Source organism: Suricata suricatta, chromosome 10 (genome assembly GCF_006229205.1).
Source record: "Suricata suricatta isolate VVHF042 chromosome 10, meerkat_22Aug2017_6uvM2_HiC, whole genome shotgun sequence".
NCBI lineage: Eukaryota > Metazoa > Chordata > Mammalia > Carnivora > Herpestidae > Suricata > Suricata suricatta.
In genome coordinates this window covers 48,362,649-48,378,801 of record NC_043709.1, presented here as the reverse complement: position 1 = coordinate 48,378,801, position 16,153 = coordinate 48,362,649, and the positions used below count along the sequence as shown (strand labels likewise).

Genomic DNA, 16,153 nt, shown 5'->3' with positions numbered 1-16,153 from the left:
GGGTGTATTTGGATGTCTGCATGTGTGGCACATAGTGATACTTCAGTCATTTCATTCTTCAGAGGCTCGGTGCAGAAAGAAGGATGGTAGATGCACTAATGAAATCAACATGCAAGGCTCTAGATGGCTTAAATCAGTAACTTCTCAGGCATAAGAAACACATTTCTGAATTCTGTGCTACACAGTGGAACTGCCTTATCCTTTCTCATCCAAAGCCGGGCGACTACATCGGACATTCACATTTACCAAGACTTCTAGACAAATAACAGAGGCATGTGACTGAGCTGCGGAGTGAATCAGACAAGTCGATATGCCTTGTCAGCAGCAAGATCTAGAGAGAACCTAGAAATCCAATCTATCATCTTTCTCTCTGCTAGGAAACAGTCAGTAATGTTACACAGCCTTTACTGAGCAGTACAGGCATACAAACCTGCTTGGAGTTTTAAGAGCTGAATATAGGGCCTGAGGGTCTACAAATCTTAGTAAAGGTAAAATATATTTTTTTCTTTTCACCCCACTGCATCCCTACAGCTTGACCACTCAGAATTTCCAGAGAAAATTATATAGGATGCTCTAGTTCCCACTTTTATACAGGTGAAGTCAGGAAAAAGTAAAAAAGATAGCAAGTAGAAGAAAAGTAGCAGCAAACCCAGGAAGATGCTGGAGAAGACTATGAAGGAGGAGGGCAGTTCTTCACCTGCCTGGTGACTGACTTATATCACAGATGATCTAAAAGTTCAAGACCTACATCCATTTGGTTATCTTCACTGTGTGCCTATAATCACCATCCACCACCTGTCTGAATACCCTCAGTGTGAGAAACTAAGCTTATGACATAAAAAGCTACCTATGTCTTCTTCAGACTGTTTTGGTGACTGAGCAATAACTACATTTATTAAACATCTTATAGGGACTAAGCCCGACTTAGTATGCTGTGGCAGACAGATTACTGGGTGGTCTTCTATGATCCCTAACTCCTGATTATAAGCCCTGTGTCTCTTCTTTTCTTTAATGTGGGTGTGACCTATGACTTGTATCTAACCAGCAGAATATGGCAAAGGTGCCAGGATGTAGGTGATTACACATACATGATTTTGTACATAAGACTGTAGTGTCCATCTATCTGAAGACTTTTTCACCTTTGTGTGCTTTGTGGTAGCAGGTAGTCATGTTGGGGCTGAAGGTGGCCTTTGGCTAACAGCCAGCAAGAAACTGAAGCCTTGAATGGAATTCAGCCAACATCCTAAGTGAGCCTGGAAGCAGATCTTTCCCCAGTCAAGTCCTGCTGAGACAGCAGCCCTGGCTGACTCCTTGTTTGCAGCTTTGTGAGACCCTAATTAGAAGACCAAAGAAGCTGTACCTAGATTACTGACTCACAGAAAAAAAATTTTTAAAGGTTTATTTATTTTTGAGAGAGAGAGAGAATGAAGGAATCCCAGGTAGGCTCTGTACTATTAGCACAGAGCCTGATGTAGGGCTCAATCTTACAAACCATGTAACCTGAGCTGAAACCAGGAGTCAGACACTTAACTAATTTAGCCACCCAGGAACTCCAATGACCTACAGAAAATTTTAAGCTGGTAAGTCTGTGGTAATACTGTTACATAGCAATAAAAAAACCAATATAGGCGCTCTCTATGCATTAACTTTGTTAGCCTTCATTACTCTCTCATTTGATACAATGGGAAAACTGCTACATGAAGCATGACACTTAAGTAACCTGCCCAAGTTCACATAGCAGTAGGTGGCAGGGCTGGAATTTAAGCAGGACAGGCGAACTCCAGGGCCTGTGTTCCTAACCAGCAATGTATACTGCTTTTCTAAACCTTTTAAAAAGTTCTCCCTAAAGTTGCTCCCAAATCTGATTTCCTATAACTTATCCTCATAGCAGAAGTCAAAAATCAAAATGCTGGTGATAATTAGATACAATAAATGAATGAGTCAGGCTGGGGCAACCTGATCAGGAGGGTATGATGTGGGTATGAAATAGAGTGAAGAGTAACAGTCATTGCCTCATGGGATTTGCTGGCCAAAGAAATGCATCTATAGGCTTCCCTGAGCCAATGCCATGATGTTGGTTGGTGGGCTCCAACATAGGAGTTCCGGTTATGCCTCTGAGATCATGGAGAACACATTGACCCCTTTTCTACAGGACTTAAGATATTTGAAATCAGTGATCATTTTTGTTTCAAATCTTCTGTTTTCTCCTACTAGTATGAATGGTGACAACTTCACATTTTTGTTGTTCTCTTTTGCAGGTGGTATTCTTGACACATATGTAAATATTTATAAGGTTGTTGACTGCAGAATCAGCTGTCAGAGATACCTCCTCTTCTCCATCTGCAGGGTTAGGTCTGGTGTGCCTACCAAGATACGGTTTTACCAGGTGGCTCTAACCCATATAATCCTTGTCATTACAGTACCTAAAACAATTACCCAGGTATTACATATTTTAGCATAAGTCAAGTGACCCATAAACATATGGAGCAAAGCCTGAGTGAGGGAGGTCTTCTACATTCACCCTCTATTCCTCCTCTTATCTCAAAGGAAACCACTGTCAAAATTTGTGTCTAAACTTCCATTCTCTTTTCAGACATTATCATTTAACATAAATTGGAATAATCAACACAATGATAACCTGCTGTTTTCAATATAACATATGTCTTGGAGATCTTTTCATGATATGGCTTATAGGTCTACACATTTTTTAATAGTTTCATAATCTTTCTTAGAATCCATATGCCCTACTTTGGCCATTCTTTAATTGATAGGTATTTTAGGTTGTTTCCAATATTTCACTAATAAGCAATGATTCAAGAAACATCTCTGTACATACTGTTTTGCTGGTTCATTATTCCCAGCCCTACTCATTTTTAACCACACATCACCTGTCCACTCATGGCTGACTGAAGGGAGTTGCAGTTAGGCATCAGAGTTGGGAGAGGTCCCTTCCTATCCCCAGAGTCACCCTCCTCCAATGCTAATGATTCTCTATCTCAAAGGCAGTGGGTGATGGTGACAGTGGTGGCCACTTACATTGCTTCAAAGCATTTCTTTAGAGAATTGGGATAGTTCTCAAAAACTACCACATCTTATAGGTAGGCAACTGTGGTTACAGAGATGTGCACAAGGATGAGGACTGCTGTAGGATATATTCCCAGAAATGGTGGGGAAAGTGGATATATATATCCTTTTTAAAATTTTTAAATGTTATTTATTTTGAAAGAGAGAGAGCACAAGCCATGGAAAGAGCAGAGAGAGAGGGAAAGAAAATCCCATGGGGTTTGATCCCATGAACTGTAAGATCATGACCTGAGCCAAAATCAAGAGTTGGACACTTAACTGACTTGGCCACCCAGGCGCCCCAGATATATATTTTTAAACATTTTGATTGATGCTACCAATGTGTCTTCTAAGACATTTATAATCCTACCAACAATATATGATTCTATCTTCCTGCATCCTTGTTGGCACTTTACATAAGTATTCGCCATTCCCTTTTTTAATAGACTCCTAATATCTTTTCCCTTTGTTTTTTTGCTCCTGAGAGCAGAAGAGGGGTTCTTGCCACCATAATTACTACCATCTTCATGTGGGCTTCTAGAAAGAAAAGTTCTTGGATATGCTTTATTATAATATAGACAATTTTATCACTGCTGGCAGAAGCTGGTCTAAAGTTACTTTTAGCATGGTGAAATGCTGAGCTACTCAATTCCAAGGATGCATCTCCAGTGGCTTCTAAGGAGAATGGTGTTAAACTAAAAAAGATTGAATTTAATATTAATGTACAAGAAAACTTATGCCAAAGGTGGGTGAAGTGATGTTAAGACAAGTCCTAGCTCTTAAAAATATATTTCAAGCAGCTTTATGCAGTCAGATGGATTACCTCCCCCAGAATTAAAAGAATGTGCAGATGTGACAATGAAATGAAAATAAAAATGAAAGATATGCCAAAAGACTAGGAATGAGAGAGCATCTCAATTCCTACACTGAAGGACTCTGGAAATTATATACATCTAGAATTAAGGGCATGTCTGAGAAATGTTTTAGAAAGGATTATTACACCACTGGAGAATTAGGCATACAAATCAACATATATACATAAAAATAATATAATGTAAATACATACTTGTGTCTTTCAGTGGGCTTTGAGAAAGCTCTCTCATGATAAGCTGTGGATAGAGCAGAGTACTGTGGACTCAGACTCTGTGATTTTGAAGCTCACTCAGGAGGATACCCAAAGGCTGCAAATCAGTATTAATGGGGGAAGGCCAAGGTTTCTGGTGGGGGTGTTTCAGAGTTCTGTCCATGGTACTGCTATTCTCCCAAATTTTAACACTGTTAGATGCTTATCAAATTTGTGGTTAATTCACTGCTAAGAAGAGTGGTAAATATATGTATTGAGCAGGAATAAACACTATTTGCACCATGTTGCAAAGATGAGATGAATCATTTGAGATCTGAATATGTAGATGAGATGAGGGGCTCTGGATTAAGGTAATTCTAAACTTAAATACCTGCTTTGTTGTTGGATAAACTTGGACATGTCACTTAAGCCTCTATGAGTCTTAATTTCTTTTTCCGTAAAATTGAGATAATGAACTATCTGTTTTGAATAAGACTGGTACATGATAGATGCCCAACAATTGTTAGTACCCTTCCTTCCCTCTTCTTCTCAAATCTTACTAGCTGAACATAATAGAAGTAAATGTACAGAAAACTGAATGAAGGGTACAGTGTTTCCCGTGTTACAGAGAATGCTGCTTCTCAAGGGAGAAAGTCTAACTCAAAGGGACAATTCATGAGAAGAATTTCAAGTTCATTATAAACAAACATCACTATTTCATTTAAAAATACAATCTTTAGGTGCATTAATCCAGTAGAGTATCCAGATCAGGGAAGGAAATGATTTTCTTACACTCTGTTCTTTTCAGCTTGTGAAGGTTCAGTCTTGGCCACCATGTGTAAAGAGCATTGACAAACTCGAGAAAGACTACCATGGTGTGGCAAACATGTCACAGAAGACAGGGCTGAAGGAACAAACAAACATGCTTCCTCTGGTCAAACAACAACACCAACTCGGGAGAGATGACCAGGTGCAAGAACATACTTGAAAACCTGAGGATGTTCAGGAGAACTAGAAGAGCCAATGGGTAGAGAAACGAGGTGGGAAACTTCAGTTTGTCGGTATAAGAACTACTTCCTAACAAGTAGAGATACAAAAAAGTGGGGTTACCTTTTAAGATAGTAAGTTTCCTGTCCCTATAAATATTGAAGCAGAAGAAGTTAGATGTGGAGTTTCCTATATTGAAAGAGAAAAACAGGGGGAAAAAGGTGTGTGTGTTGGAGGGGAGCATACAAGTGAGTGTGGTAGGTTTAAATGTTTATTAGAGAAAGAGCAGTAAGAGCCTAATGAGGTGTACTCATCATCCCGTCTCATTATTTTGTAATGTTTGATGTATAATACAATCAGATCATAAGGTAAGTGATGAAAGGAGTCTTTAGCAAAACCAACATGGACTCCACTGAGCTATGAATCCTGCTGGGCAAAACACTGTGGAGGCAATTTTAATAAAGAAATATTTTCTTGAATTTAAGGGACTCTAATCTCAAATTAAAGATAAGTCTGGAGTCCAGAAAAAATAATTGCAGAGCAGCTTGAAATAGGATGAGCTAAACTGCCAGAAAGTTTAATAAAAACACATAATGTTCTGGGTGTTCATAAAAAAATAAGACCATGGTAGGAAGAAGTTGGAGGAGAACTCCCAGGGGAAATGGACTATAAGCTGGCAACATGGAATATCAGCATTAGGTGGGTAAGTTTGTGTTAGCCTTTTCCGATTTGAGGAGGTAGGGTTCGTAAGAGAGAAGAGGGTTCTACAGGACTGCATGGTAATCCTTGGAAATTGCCCTAGGCAATCCACTCTCCCAGGCTTTGAAATGACACCTCCTCTCTCTACTAGCCTATACCATTCTTTTGCTTTCCTTACTCTTTGTGATGACCTCCCCTCCTATTTCACTAAGAAAATAGTCATTAGAAGAGGACTCACATCCTCTCAGCAGGAAATCTACCATCCTCGTGCCATTGTGCCCTTGGACTCCGTAGGCTTTGCCTCCTGCTAACACTTCCGCTGCATTGATGGCCTCCCTCCAGCCTCTACAAAGACTTTGAGTTTGCTTTCATCCCCTCTCCCTCCTGTGTCAATTCCTCCCGCTCCACTGAATCAACCATATCAGCACACAAACATGCAGTTTCCTCTCCCATAGTTTTTCAAAAAAGAGCCCCCAAACTCCTGGGGCCACCTGTCCTCTCCAGCTACTGTCCTACGCTTCTACTCCTCTCGATAGCTTTTTTGGAAAGGCTGAAGGAATTGTCTACATTCTCTACCTTTGTTTCCTTAAATCCTATTCTAACCTCAACCCACTCAAATCAGCCTTTGGCTCACACTGTTTTATTAAAACCAGTCAGAGTCGCTAAAAACTCCCATCTTAGCGAATCTTACAATCAATTCTCAGCCCTCATCTTATTCATCTTTCCATTTATATCTGGCCCAGTTTGTTTCTCCCTCCTCAGTGACATGTGGTTCATAGCTTGGATTCCAGGACAGGATATTTTCCTGGTTCTCCTCCTAGCACCTCTGTTTCTTCATGTTTTCTGTGAAAATTCCCTTCACTACTGACCTCTGAACGCTGCTGTGCTCCAGCCTCAGCCCTCAGACCCCACCTTAATCTATCTGTACCACCTAAATTATATCGCCCATCCCCAGGAGTATAAATACAACTTTTGACTCCAAAATTTGTATCTCCATGGCCTCTCCTTTGAGTTCTCTACTCCCTCTTCTGCCGATCTAGGTCTTCCTCAGTGGCTCTCTGTCTCAATAAGTGGCATCACTGTAACTCATCCCAGACACCTCTTTTCTTCTCACATTCCATCTAATTTCTCAGCAGGTTCTTTGGGGTCTTTCAGCAAACGTGACCATTTTCCAATGCCGGCACTTTCATCACCCTAGCCCAAGTCACTGCCATTTCTTGTCTGAAATACTGCAATCACAACTGATCTTCCTGCATTTGCTCTTGTCTTTGTAAAGTCTATTTTCCACAAAGAAGCCTGAGAGATTTTTTAAAAGAAAATTATATTGTACCTTAACTGTTCAGCCCCTGCAGTGGCTTCCTGTCACATTCAGAATAAATTCCAAACACCTACCTTGGCTACAAGCTCTACAGAACCTATTTTTGTCTCTCTTAAACCTCATTTTTTTATTTTTAAAAAGATTTTATGTTTAAGTAATCTCTGCACCCAATGTGGGGCTTGAATCTACAACCCTGAGTTCAAGAGTTGCATAGTCTACCAACTAAGCCAGCCAGATACCCAGACCTCATTTTTTACAGTTTCTTTAACAAGCCAAATTTGTTCTGACATCAGGGCCTTTGCACTTGCTACTTTTTTGGTTCACTTCCTCCAAACCATTATGTAGCTTACCCATCGTTTTAGGCTCCCTCAAATGTTATTGCCTCCTGAAAGGCCATCTTTGACTTGCCTTTCTCACACAGAGCCCACATCTTTCGGCCCCCACCACTCTCTATAACTTATACTAGTTTATGTCACTTTATTGTACTTAGCATAGTGTGACCTTATGTTAGGCAGTTGTGGAATGTATGTCTCCTCCACTAGCAAGCCAACTTAAGGAAGACAGAGGCTTGTAGGATATTCCTAGCCCCTACAACAGTAAGAGGCACATAGTAGGTGCCCAATAAGTTGTTGAATAATTAAATGTTAAATGACTATATAAGGGTCAGTTTTGATAACTCAGAATAAAGAAATGAGAGATCTCTTTGATTATAATGGATTAAGCAAGCAAATAAAAGCTTAGGTGGAGAAAATAATAGAGCAATCCACATATGCAACTATACAAGGGTAAAAGGCAAGTGCCAACAGTTTACATTCTATGCAGAAAACAGGAAAGCACCAGAGGTGCAATCAAAAGAGAAAGTAAACAGATTTGGCAGGTGCTATAAAGTTACTTCTCTCCAAACTATGAAGAAGAAATTTTGTAACATCAGTTTAACATCTAGTTTAGTAATAGGCTTCAGGAATGTGTAAAAACATCTAAATTTAAAAGATTTTGGATATCTCATATATACATATACATGTTATATATGAGAGAGAGAGAGAGAGAGAGAGAGAGAGAGAGAGACAGAGAGAGAGAGAGAGAATGCAATGGCTTGGAGTCAGTCTTATTTAATCTGATAATGAAGAATATATATGTAACTGATTTTAGAAACCTCTTTGCTCTTTGCTTTGTTAAATGCTCTGCTACAGATCAAAGTGATTGATTCCATTTATTCAGTGTTATTCTAAAGCTTTGTATTGTTCCAAAGTTTTAAAAGGAAAACATAAAGTTATAGAGTTATGGTGTTGCCAGATTAAGAACAAGTATATGAAAGCCTTCTTGGCCAATTTAAATTTTTTCCTTTGCACTGTAAGCCCTGAAAACCACAAATATATAGAAGAGATTATAGCCAGTTTGAAGGCACTGCCAGTTTTCTTCCTCAGTTTCTCCTAGTCCTTCGTTACTTAAAGAAATAATGGTATGATCCCCATGACTTCAGAGTTTACTCACTGACCCCCATCTAAAGAAGGGTGCCAGTCAGTCCTGACTGAGACGGACACCTTGTATTTTCTGGACACTCTGAGCAGAGGCTCAGTTGGCCTGTGGAAGTCAAAGTCTTTACACCTCACACACATTAAGGATTTCTTCCATTACCTTCTCTTTTTAAAACATTTATTTATGTATTTTGAGAGAGAGAATGAGAGTGCAAGTGAGGAAGGGTCAGAGAAAGAGAGAAGGAGAGAAAGGATCCCAAGCAGGCTTTGTGCTATCAACCCAGAGCCCGATTGTTGGGCAAACTTACAAACTGTGAGATCATGACCTGAGCCGAAATCGAGAGTCAGAGGCTTAAAAAACTGAGCCACCCAGGTGCCCTGTCCACCACCTTCTCCTTTTATGCACTGCTCAGGACTCTGGTTGAACTTGATTTATATTTAGGTTTTACCAAAGTTCCACTATTTCCCAGGCCCTGTGATATCGGGCAAGTCATTTTAGCTCCCCAAACGTAAGTGCTCATCTGTTGGAGAGGAATAAAGAAGACTTACTTCCTGAAGTAAGTTGGGAGAAAGAAACAAAACACAATATTTATCAATATGGTTAATCTAATACTTGAAGCATTACATGAAGTGATGCAACTAGTATTTTTGTAATTATCTATAGCTTCCCTCACTTTCTCTTTCTAGATTAGGTTGCTCATACGATCATTTCATTCTTGTCTTTCCCTATGCTTTCAATTAATATGGCTCAACCTCGTCTTTCTCTTTCAGTATTTCTTCTCATTTTATACCAAAAGCCCCAAATGCCTTCCACTCCCATTCAGATGACCTGTTTCTGCACGTTGAATCTCCGACTACTTATCAATCTACCAACAAATTACACAGCCCTGGGGTTCTCGGAGTCATTTCTTCTGAGGAGAATCTCATTCCAAGCCAGTGAGTCTCCCAGTATGGTGTATATAAACATCAACAGATGTATTTGAGAGGACACGGATGCTTTTAGAACCATTTCAGAGTTAGGCATTTAAAAAATTTATGTTAGAAAAATAGAATTTGTATTTCAAGGCACAGATAGCAAAAGCTTATATAAGGCTAAGAAAAAAGCAAATCAATTTAAATTTACTGAAAAGCACATGAATTATAGTACAGGTAGAACACAGATATATAATAAGTGTTATGAGGGGAACATGTGAGCAATTTGGAAATTTGGAAAGCTATCCTAAGTCATGTAAGCCTGAACCATAAGAAAGGAGTATTGATGGGTCCAACCGCCCTGTTCTACAGTAAATTGTGTAAGACGGTTCTTCACTTTCCCTAGCACCAATCGATCAATACAACTTTCATCCAGCCTAATTCTCTAAAGTCACTTAATTTAAAAACCCTGACTGAAGGTCTCCCTAACTTGGAAACTGGGAGAATTAATTTTTCTTCACTGCACAAGTCGTAGAGGGAAACGATTTTCTCCTTATAGTTCTTGTGCACATATCCCTGAGCCTCCTTGTAAAATGTTCCTCAGACCCGACCAGGGTCCCTTGGGAGGCTGTGCTGGCCATCACAGTCACTTCGTGAGCTTACTGTGTGCAACCAGAGCATGACGTTGACTGAAAGCCACCATTCCTGTAGCAGAGGGGGGCTCGGGAAATATTGAGGCACAGTACTAACTCACAACAAATGATTTCCCCCTAAACTGCACACTGGGAGAATTATTATTTAAAAATTGTTTGTGGCACATGTAGCACTTTATTATATTTCACCCATGTTTACTAAGGTGTGAGAGGAGTTCAAACATAATAGACTGTCATTTTCTGAATTGCTAATGAAAGTGGCAGCACTGAGCACACAAATCAGGCTGGCTGGCTTTGCCCAGTGTTATTTGAGAAGTCGGTATGTACAACCAGCCACACAGCAAAGTGGATCAGTTCTCTGGGGGAAATCGTTAATGTGTACCTGCCATAGTAAGTAATACGTTCTGCCTTGCACCACTCTATTTATAGACTCTGGCTATTTTCACATAAGTTTCAGCCTTTTGGCCACAGCAGAACACTTGAATGAATCATTCTCATCTTGCCAATTGTGTTGTTAAATTCTGCCCAAACTTTCAGTGTTAACAGGACTGCACAGACATTGTCTGCTCAAACAGAGACACGTAGGGCTGGAGGGAGACCTCTGGCCTTTAAAATCGTCTAGCTTCTAGCTGACCTATATTCCATTCATTAGTCTTGGGCAGCAGACGATTTCCTGAGAAATGTCATATTTGGAGCAGCCTTGAGGCCCACCTGAATAGCTGCCACACAGCATATTCAAGGAATCAGGAAGTATATGGTGAACAGAGATTGTTACACTTGCTTTGTAAGGAAGTGTATTAGTCACGAGGGAACAGACCGCACAGAGAACACGTGTCGGCTGCGCTCTGCCTGCTCGTTCATTCCACAAGTATTGACTGAATACCTACCATTTGCCTACCACTGTTAGCTCTCTGCAGCAGACTCACACTGGTGAACAAGACATACATAGCAATTGCCCTCCAGGCACTTACATTTTCTTGAGGGATTGAAAAAGAAGGAAAAACAATAAATTGATCAGTTAATTTCAAGGAACGATAGATACAGTACCATGGACAAAACAAACCATGGACAAATCAGGCATAGGTGCAGCTCCCAAGAGTTCTGACTTTACCATGTAGACATTTACCTCGAAAGACATGATATAATTTTGCTAATTTCTTAAAAATTCAATAATTAGAATGTTGGTTGTTTTGTGTTCTTAATGTGGACTATGAGGGGCTTTTGTAGGGCACACCCTGGACCTAAGTCCCCTTGTCCTAACCTTGGCCCGCTGGATGTTTTGAAGATGCACAGACTGGCTGATGGAGTAGCTATGGTGCCTGAATTTTGGTATTTTCCTGCATGGGTCACTCGCTCACTAAGGCCAGAGTTTGACTTAGTATTTTTGGGCAGCATTAGTGCACCAGGCCACCATTCCTTTCTTCTTCTTCTTGGTTTTTTTTTTTTTTTTTACTTTTTATCTTTGAAATAATTTGAAAATTTTAGAAGAGTTGCAGGACCACTATGAAATACTCCTTCACACACACACACACACACACACACACACACACACACAGAAACATCAATTTTTCTTTTCTAAATCATATGAGAATATGTTGTAAATACAATGGCCCTTTACATCTCCCCTCCCAGCTTCACTGAGATGTAATTGACAAGTTATGTGAAAAATGTGAGGTTTTGATATATGTATACATTGTGCAGCACCTTCCTACGTGCTTGATTCAGCTGCCTTTAGTTTACTACCTGTGAGACCTGTCCATTTTTTGGAGGAACTCAATGGTGGAACCAAAAGGAAGAAAGGAGAACCAGCCCCGACCAGAGTAAATGCCCTTCACAGACCTGTGCAATGTCACAGCTATAAAATCCTGTGTAAATGTCACCCTATATATGCTGTTATAATGAAGATTTTGACCAACGAAGCATCAAATTGTGTGTTAACAAAGGCAGGGAAATGCTGAACAGAGAGGGTAGAACCTTTAAAATTCCTGTCCTTTCCTTCTTAATTCAAGGTTGACAGCTTCTCTGTGGTGCCAGTGGCCCTCTATGATTTACCGACTGATTTTCCAGTAGGTGTTGACCCTTCCTGGATGTATTCTAAACAGCTTGGGTGTATACATCTTAGGCTAATAGACATTTCAGACTCAGCTCCATGTTTTTACTCCCCCAGCAAATACCCACACGTGAGGAGCGAGAATGACTGATATGGACTTCATTCCATTATGGTCAAATTGATACGTGCTTTTTTTTTTTTTTAAATTCTAGGAGCAAAAACCCCACACAAACTTTTGTAGCTCATTCTGGCTACAGAGTTAAGATCATTTTCCTGGGGCACCAAGTTTGGAAATACAGTTGATGTGAAATGCTTGATATCTTGCATTTGTGAATTGCCCATAAATCTTTGTGAAGACTAACGTAATAAAAGAAACCCATCCTACTCGGAAAGAGGAAGCATGTCAAATAAATAACACACTAACTCTAGGCTTTGGGGTCTACAGTAGTATCCCATCTTTTCCCTTCATTAATATTAGACAGACATAATTAAATGCCTCATCTCTATGAGGGTAAAGTCATAAATTATTGCACAATGTGTTAAACTAATAATCAGTACAGATTTCTTTTAATAATTTGGATGCATCCTTCAAGTGATAAACATTACTAGTACTCTGTCAGACAAAAGGGAACAGATCAACAGATTCTTTTTAATAAATAGATGTGTGGTAGAATCTGTTACTTAAAAATATCCTTGTACTTGGAAATCATCTTCTCTTTGATTAAAAAAAGGGCAGAAATGAGACTGAAGATATGCTCCTTGATATTTCTTAACAGACTTAACAGATCTTTCATCTAAATTTAAACACCAGTGTCATAGAGACAGGCTTGTCTTTTTTTTTTTTACTATCATCATTATTAAAATTTTTAAAAACCTTATGAAAGACCAAAAAACCTTTTTGTTCCTACATACCTAGTGTTGTAAGAGAGATGATAAAAATGACAAGTTTCCAAATAACATGAATAATGCATTTCCCCTTTATCCAAAGCAAGAGTACGTGTTCTTAAGGGATGTTTAATCCATTCCTTCTTTTTTTGTGTGTGAGGAAAGAAAAGGAGGATGATGAAAGGATTTACAGCTAGAATTGTCACTTAATAAAAGATACATATTTGACTTGTGAGTATGAAATAATTGCTGCAGTAATATTGAGTTTAGATAGGGATGATGGATCTTAATATGAATAAAATCAAATTATATTTCTGTTAACATTTAAGGTTATCTCTTTGGGGCAGAATTATTACACGTTACTCTTTATTATGCCATGAAAATAGTGGAGCATGTTAAGAAGTCTCGTTTATGTACATGTGTATAAATATTTACTCCAGAAAGCCCCAGGTCTACATTTTTAGAATAAGTTCCAAAGAACTGAGCTTTTCATAAAACTTGATAGAGAAGTGTAAGATGCCTTTCCATACCTTTCACATTTCCTCCACTACACTCTCACCCCTTCTGTCAGAGAAAGTGCTCACATGAATGATCATAACCATCATTGGATGATAGAAAGTGAAGTCTGGGGGTAGATGTGAGGAAAGCCATATCTCCTTTAAGGTTCCAGCTTCCTTGTGTTTGCTTACAGTGCCCCGGGCAGCAAGATGGCCCTAGGGCTAAGGCTGTATCTGCCCTCCGAGTTACCTTTGCACTGAGAAGATCCAGGATCTGCTAGATTAGCCAAGCTCTTGTGTAGGCCTTATTTCAGTTCTTTGCTGCATTTTTCTCTAGACACATCTTTCCTTGCTACCAAGGTGGTAAAACACCTTTGAGGAAAGTAAGATTGGGAGGGGAACACAGGAGGAAGGAACAAAGGCTGTAAACTCACATTTTTTTCTTATAATCCATGTGGTCCAAAGGAGTTCATCCGGAGAACATTTTAGGATTTTTCAGCTAAAGCTCCAGCAATTAATAAAGGGCATACATTTCCCCAGCCTCTTCCTCTGTGTATCTATTTCTCAAGGGGTAGAGGTGATGGGATAAAAGCAGTAAACATAGTAGGTGACTGATCAAGCCTTCTGGATGCTGGGCTAGATCTCTCCTTAAGTGACTTCTTGGCCAAAGATCAACAGAGGACTCTCTTCCCTCCTTCCTTCCTTCCTTCTCTCTCCCTCTGTCTCTCTCCCTCTCTCTCTCGCTCGCGCTCTCTCTCTCTCTCTCTCTCTCTCGCTCTCTCTCTCTTTTTCCAGAAGAAGAATAGGTTCTTGTAAGTAGTAAGACAGAAAAGTCAAGTAAGTAAAGGTCAGAACTCCAAGTGTTAGAAGTCAGTCAGGAAACAGTTTTCAAGAAGTTCCTGAATTTTCTCCTTGTGATAACAGTAAGTAATAATCAGCTCTTATAACTACTTTGTTTTTTTTTTTAACTTTTGTAATTGTTATTAATATATGATCATCCCCTCAGGTCGCAATTGCTAGCCTTTTAAACAACATTTCAAAGGCAACTTTACAGTTCATTTAATACCACACGTTCCTACAACCTTAGCCACTTTGGAAAAGAAAGGAAAAATTGCTTCAAAAATGCAGTCTTAGAAATGTTACTATTAATTAAGAGCGGCTCTACATTAGTTCCTTCTATAGTCAACCAGTGTGTCTCAGATTGCCACATATATCTTGATTGTGACATGCAAAATGGGTTCTGCTTTGGGAACTGGCTCACCGGCATGCAGAGTTCTGCAGAGACCCACCGTCCCAAAAACAAAACAGAGGATCCAAACATTCCAGGGCCGCCTCACAGAACATATACTGAGGAGAAGGAACCCTTCACAACAATGGACATGGGAAAAGGGAAATGGACAAGTGATCAAGTACTCTGATTCTCAGTCCACCAATATATAAATTATTTAACAGCATTCAAAAGGTTATTAGCTCCCATGTGTGACAAGACACATTCTCAAAGTGGAAAAGGAGTTGTTAGACTGATTCAGACCATCAGCAATGGTCTTACATATATATGATGCCATTGTAATTCAAGTTAATCTTCAACCATTAAAAATTTTTAAGAATGTATTCCAAGGTAAGATTTCAAATCTACTTTAATAAATTACACATGCACGAATTTGTGTGTATATATTTTCTATCTGTCATTTGAAAGCATCTTAAACCTCTTTGATAGTGAAAAAGAATAGTCACGTTGAAATTATTAAATTTAGGCAAACTGTCACTGACTTTCATGTATTACTGACCAAGAAAAAGTAGCCCAGATCTTTAACTTAGAATGACCTGATAAAAACACGTCAGGACATCTTTGAGAAATTTGTCCTTTGTACCTGAACACCTTCCTATTTTCTTCAGTGAATACATAAGAAGGGAGTATTTTTTAACAAAGTAGTATACCCAGTGCTTTGAAATGAAAACCAGTGATCGAAAGCCTATTTTGGTAAAGGCAGAACACAAATAAACTTTCAATTCAAAATTAGTATTTGCCAAAGTGAAGAGTAAGTTAAATTGGATAAAATTAATCTCAATTAGTAAGTATTAAAAGCACTAGGAGAAGACATGTCACAGAAAACTAAAGAAAAAAGAAGTTACGAATTAAAAATGGAATGTGTATTTGGATGATCTGCAATCTATAATTCTGTAAGAATTGCTAGAATCCAAACAGTTTTAAATAATATTTCTGGTAAACTCAAATTCAAAATATAATACCTGGGATTCTTCCTTCTCCAAAGAAGAAATTAAACTAATTAGGTAAGTTGTTCTCTGAAATTCTCTGCAAATTCCAATTCCCAAGAAGTAAACAAAATGGAGTAATAATAAACGGTGGGTGTAGACGGAGAGCTATAGTAATCCAGTTCCTGCTGCCTCTGCGAGGGTCTGTACACGGACCACATCAACATGATAGAAATGGCGCGGTTTCTCAGGACACGGTCCACATTTTATTTACATTTTAAGACTAACTTTAATCTCAAAATCACAAATCCATACACCTATTTCCTTTTTCGTTGAT

The 16,153-nt window shown here is 39.1% G+C and overlaps 1 protein-coding gene across 1 annotated transcript in view; it reads right to left on the bottom strand.

Moving 5' to 3' along the window:
• The window catches only part of GRIP1 (glutamate receptor interacting protein 1), a 228,996-nt gene that overhangs the window by 161,217 nt on the left and 51,626 nt on the right, over nt 1-16,153 (bottom strand). The window lies entirely within an intron of this gene.